The sequence below is a fragment of the Bubalus kerabau genome, chromosome 2, assembly GCF_029407905.1.
Source record: "Bubalus kerabau isolate K-KA32 ecotype Philippines breed swamp buffalo chromosome 2, PCC_UOA_SB_1v2, whole genome shotgun sequence".
Lineage (NCBI taxonomy): Eukaryota > Metazoa > Chordata > Mammalia > Artiodactyla > Bovidae > Bubalus > Bubalus kerabau.
In genome coordinates, this window is record NC_073625.1 from 82,912,264 (window position 1) to 82,918,695 (window position 6,432).

Sequence of the window (6,432 nt, forward strand, 5' to 3'; positions counted from 1 at the left end):
GAAGTGACCAGAAACAGTGTGTATAGCTGCTGTTTTGGCAGGGGTTGGGATGGGGTGTCAAGGAGAGATATTTTATCTAGGGCTTTGGAGTAACATTTTGATCACCTTAAGGACAACACAATGCCTATTAGACATATATTTATACAAATTTGCATAGAAATATGCCACTGTTTGCATTTATTAAAAAGTAGATTCTATATTCATATTGATTCATATGTTTTCACAACTTATCTCTGGAAGGATGATTAACTGGCAACAGTGGTTATTTTGGGGAAAATAACTGCTATGTGACAAATTTTTCCTCATATTTCCACTTGTATTTTTTTGGGGAATCACATGGAAATATTATCTATTGAAATAAATATATAAATATATATTTATCTAAAATCCTATGTGACCTCAGTTCTTACATTTTGGTGATAGTCAAATATAATTTTAAGATATTGTTAGTTTTAACAAGGTGAAAGAAAGAAATATCTCTACTTTCATGTAATATTTTTAGTGTATAGGTGAAAATGCCTTTCTAAAAATTCGATACATGCAGTAGTTCACAAAAAATATTTAACTAAAACCTTATTTTGAAAGCAATCTTATTTTGGGGAGCTTAATAGGTGACATAGCGGTAAAGAATCCATCTGCCAATACTGGAGATGCTAGAGAAGCTGGTTCGATCCCTGGTTGGGGAAGATCCCCTAGAGAAGGAAATGGCAACCCACTCCAGTAATCTTGCCTGGAAAATCCCATAGACAGAGGACCCTGGCAGGCTACAGTCCAGGGAGTTGGAGAGTCGGGCACAACTGACCACATAACAGTCTTATTTGGACATGGAATGTATGTGGACAGAAGAAAAATTGAATTTATATCTAAATTGGAAATCACTGGATACATATTCTTTGGTTCATTTTTGATTTATTCGGTGACGTTTGTTTTTTATTGTTTGTTTAACTGTCATCCTAGGTCTGTGGGCTTTCTCTAGTTGCGGAGAGCAGGGGCTACTCCTTGTGTGGTGCAGGGGATTCTTCCTTCAGCGGCTTCTCTTGTTGCAGACCACAGGCTCTAGGCACAAGGGGCTCAGTAGTTGCAGCACATTGGTTTGGTAGTTGTGGCTTGCAGGCTCTAGAGCACAGGCTCGGTCGTCCTGGCACTTTGGCTTAGTTGTGGCATGTGGAATCTTCCCAGACCTGGATCAAATCTGTGTCGCTTGCATTGGCAGGTGAATTCTTATCCACTGTGCCACCAAGGAAGTCCTATTTAATGATATTAATGAGGGTAGATAAAGGAGCACTAACAAGGCCATAACAGAGAGTGGGCCTGATGCTTCACTTGTATCCCTTTATGTGTACGAGTGATATCACATCATTACAGAAGCCTCTAGGAACTCTGTTGAAGCAGCTGTTGATGGAAGGTTAATAGAACCAGTGATAAAGAACAGTGATTTTCTTTCCTCCCAAACTGTGTCATACTTTAAAGCATTTCAGTCATAATCTTTAAGCATAGAAAATCATGTTGCTTATCACATTTAGAATGCGCCAATTAGGCCTGCAGTATATAATGCTTATTTTATTTTCCACATAATTTAAAAATACAAATGTATAAGCTTAGTTCTGCAAATTACTTAATGTGTAGATTGTTTATTTCTTCTCAGTAAATTTTTAAACTTTTCTAGGGTCTGAGATATAAAGAAAAGCACATGGTATAAATTTAGGTTTTTAAAAATATAATTACGGTTTCGAGAGGAACAGAAAATGAGCTAAATTCATTCGTTTTATTATTTTTCTTGGATGAAACTTTAGCAGACTGGTGAAAATGTCTACTAGAGAATTTATTGGCACATAAACAATTTGCCATAGAAATCTTCCTAGGATCTTCCTTCTCAAATTCACCATGAAGTTCCCAGTTTCAATTTCAGATATTTCACTACAAAAATATTCTCTCAGGATAACTTATTTAGAAGTTGAAAGTGCAAGTGAAACTTTAAAATGAATCTATATTTAACTGGGTTTTTCCCCCTACTCTTTTCTTGTCTATTGTAAATATGCAATATCATAAAATAAATAACAAAGATTGAAAACAAAAAAAAATAAAAAATAAAATGAATCTAGTAATAAGACAAAATTTACTTTATAAGTAAAAAAATATTCTGATATAATTAGCAATCAGACTTCCCTTGTAGCTCAGTTGGTAAAGAGTCTGCTTGCAATGCAGGAGACCTGGGTTTGATCCCTGGGTTGGGAAGATCACCTGAAGAAGGAAATAGCAACTCACTCAAATATTCTTGCCTGGAGAATCCCAAGGACAGAGGAGCCTGGCAGGCTACTGCCCATGGAGTTGCAAGAGTTGGACACGACTTAGCCTCTAAGCCACTACCAGGAAGAGTTTATAAATTAAAGTTATTCAGATGCAAACATTTTATATTCTGTTTTGTAAGGTGTGGCACTTGTCTTTCTTTGTTATGTTATGCTAATTGATTTCATTTAGAAATTTCACTTACAGCATCACACATAAATAAAAAAAATCACGCCATTTAATAAATGCCTCTTTTCCTCTCACTCTCTCCATTTTCCCCTTGCCAAAAATAAAATACACAGGATTTGACTGTGGAACAGGTTCAGACATGTTCTAACTTACTTCTGCAATAATACAAAGCAAAACCGATGAACACTGACCTTTTCAGACCCTCTGCTCTCTCCAACTGCCACCTTATATCTATGTTTCCTTTTAGAGAGAAGCTTCTAATATATGATATGGTAGTCTTCCCCTCTCCTGCCATCCCCATCCACAGGTTCCCTTTCCTCAGTTTCAGTTCAGTTCAGTTCAGTCACTCAGTCGTGTCCGACTCTTTGCAGCCCCATGAATCGCAGCACGCCAGGCCTTCCTGTCCACCACCAACTCCCAGAGTTCACTCAGACTCATGTCCATCGAGTCAGTGTTGCCATCCAGCCATCTTATCCTCTGTCGTCCCCTTTTCCTCCTGCCCCCAGTCCCTCCCAGCATCAGAGTCTTTTCCAATGAGTCAACTCTTCACATCAGGTGGCCAAAGTACTGGAGTTTCAGCTTTAGCATCATTCCTTCCAAAGAAATCCCAGGGCTGATCTCCTTCAGAATGGACTGGCTGGATCTCCTTGCAGTCCAAGGGACTCTCAAGAGTCTTCTCCAACACCACACTTCAAAAGCATCAATTCTTCGGCGCTCAGCCTTCTTCACAGTCCAATTCTCACATCCATACATGACCACAGGAAAAGCCATAGCCTTGACTAGACGAACCTTTGTTGGCAAAGTAATGTCTCTGCTTTTGAATATGCTATCTAGGTTGGTCATAACTTTCCTTCCAAGGAGTAAGCGTCTTTTAATTTCATGGCTGCAGTCACCATGTGCAGTGATTTTGGAGCCCAAAAAGATAAAGTCTGACACTGTTTCCCCGTCTATTTCCAATGAAGTGATGGGACCAGATGCCATGATCTTCGTTTTCTGAATGTTGAGCTTTAAGCCAACTTTTTCACTCTCCACTTTCACTTTCATCAAGAGGCTTTTGAGTTCCTCTTCACTTCTGCCATAAGGGTGGTGTCATCTATATATCTGAGGTTATTGATATTTCTCCCTGCAATCTTGATTCCAGCTTGTGTTTCTTCCAGTCCAGCGTTTCTCATGATGTACTCTGCATATAAGTTAAATAAGCAAGGTGACAGAATACAGCCTTGACGTACTCCTTTTCCTATTTGGAACCAGTCTGTTGTTCCATGTCCAGTTCTAACTGTTGCTTCCTGACCTGCATACAGATTTCTCAAGAGGCAGGTCAGGTGGTCTGGTATTCCCATCTCTTTCAGAATTTTCCACATAGCTACAGTCAACTTTGGTCTGAACATACTGAATGAAAAATTCCAGAAATAAATGATTCATACTCTTTCAATTATGTGCTTTTCTGAGTACCATGATGAAATCTCCCTTTGACTCCATCCCACCTGGAACTTGAATCATCCTTTCCTCAACATATCCAGTCCCTTCACCACTTAGTAGCCTCCAGGTTATCAGATCAACTGTTGTGATATTGCAGTTCTTGCCTTCAGTTAACCCTTAGAAAGGAAAAACAAAATTTGCTGAGGTTGCTGAGATCCATGGTAAAAATAAATCTGTCTGTAAAACTGTAAGGAAGGAAAAAGAAATTCCACATTCACATAACTTTTATTACAATATATTGTTGTAATTGTTCTTTTTTATTATCAGTTGCAGTTGATTTCCTACTGTTAATCTCTATTTATAAGTTAAATTTTATTATAGATCTGTACATATAGAAAAAAATATAGTATAGTTAGGGTTCAGTGCTATCCATGGTTTCAGGCATCCCCTGGGGGTTTTGAGAGGGTTAAATAAGTTACTATTTATGACATGTTTAGAACATTGCCATGGCGCATAGTACATGCTCTATTATTGATACTGATGCTGCTGATAGTGTTTGAAATTGAAAGTGTTAGTTGCCCAGTCATGTCCAACTCTTTGCAACCCCATGGACTGTAGCCAGACAGGCCCCTCTGTCCATAGAATTTTCCAGGTAGGAATACTAGAATGGGTTTCCATTCCCTTCTCTGGGGGATCTTCCTGACCCAGGGATCAAACCTGGGTCTCTCACATTGCAGGCAGATTCTTTACAATCTGAGCCACTGTGCTGGGGCTGCTAAGTCGCTTCTGTCGTGTCTGACTCTGTGCGACCTCATAGATGTCAGCTCACCAAGCTCCCCTGTCCCTGGGATTCTCCAGGCAAGAACACTGGAGTGGGTTGCCATTTCCTTCTCCAATGCATGAAAGTGAAAGTGAAGTCGCTCAGTCTTGTCTGACTATTCGCGACCCCGTGGACTGCAGCCTACCAGGCTCCTCCGTCCATGGGATTTTCCAGGCAAGAGTACTGGAATGGGTTGCCACTGCCTTCTCCGTGAGCCACAGTAGACACCCCCAAAACAATACAAGTCAGAATGTGAATCCTCAGAATGTGAATCTGAATTCCAGGTCTGATAGTGAACATATTAGCAGGAGGAAAATATGGCACCCGTGTTCAACATCACTTCAGCTGGAAGAGACATACTCACTGATTTCTAGGCTTAGTGTCCAATCTCCTTTAAGCAACTTTTTAGATGAAACATGTATTTTCCTCATCTTTGTTTTCACCAGTCAGCAAAAATATGTTAGCATCTCATCATGAATTTTCTAAAATAACATTGCCTAAATTCTTTATTGTACCCAACGTAGCTCCCACCCCAACCTATTGCCCCACTAATGAATCCTTTCACTATTCCCATTAGAAATCACAGCTTCATAACTAGCAAAGTCCTATTAATTTTCACACCCTTCTATGTTTTCCTATTGCCCTTAACTGTTAAGTGAAACTCTCTCATTGAAAAAATTTATCTTACAAAGTATTTTCAAGAAGTCACTTTTATCAAGCCTCAAGGACATGAGGTGATATTGGTGTTATTCCTGCTTCTTATTGCTCCATCCATCCAGATCATTATCATTCAGTCTTTTGTAAAACTACAAACAAAAACCTAGGGCTTCCCTGGTGGCTCAGATGGTAAAGAATCTACCTGCAATGCAGGAGGCCCGGGTTTGATCCCTGGGGTGGGAGATCCCTTGGAGAAGGAAATGTCTACCCACTCTAGTGTTTCTTCCTAGAGAATTCCATGGACAGGAACCTACCAGGCTACAGTCCATGGGGTCACAAAGAGTCAGACATGACTGAGTGACTTTCATCATATATATTACTTAATCCTTTTTTTGTTGCTCTCTTGTGATATCTTCCAGAAAGTTTTCTCTAATCTTGAAAGATATTGACATATATTTTACAGATGTTCTTAAGAACAGAAATGCTGCCATCTCTCTGGGTCACCTTAACACTTAAATGGCTTTTCTATCTTCATATGTTGTTCTTTGGAGGAGGACAAGGCAATTCACTCTGGCATTCTTGCCTGGAGAATCCTAGTGGGCAGAGGAGCCTGGAGAGCTACAGTCCACAGGGTCTCAAAGAGTCAGACATGACTGGGTGACTAAACACATGTAGTTCTTAACCTTCTTATCTCTAGAGTAATCCATATGTATCCCCTTTCAACTTCTTATTCTTTCTAGTACCTTCAACATCTCAATTGGTGACTAACTTCTCTTATATTCTATTTAAGTACTCCTACTAGGGGCGGCGGCCGAGAGGAGCGACCCCACGTCCAAGGAGCGGTGGCTGCGGGGGCGCAGGAGGGCTGAGAGGAGCCACTCCACGTTCAAGGTCAGGAAGGGTGGCAGTGAGGAGATACCCCTCATCCAAGGTAAGGAGCAGCAGCTGCACTTTGCTGGAGCAGCTGTGAAGAGACACCCCAGGTCCAAGATAAGAGAAACCCAAGTAAGACGGTGTTGCAAGAGGGCATCAGAGGGCAGATACACTGAACCATAATCACA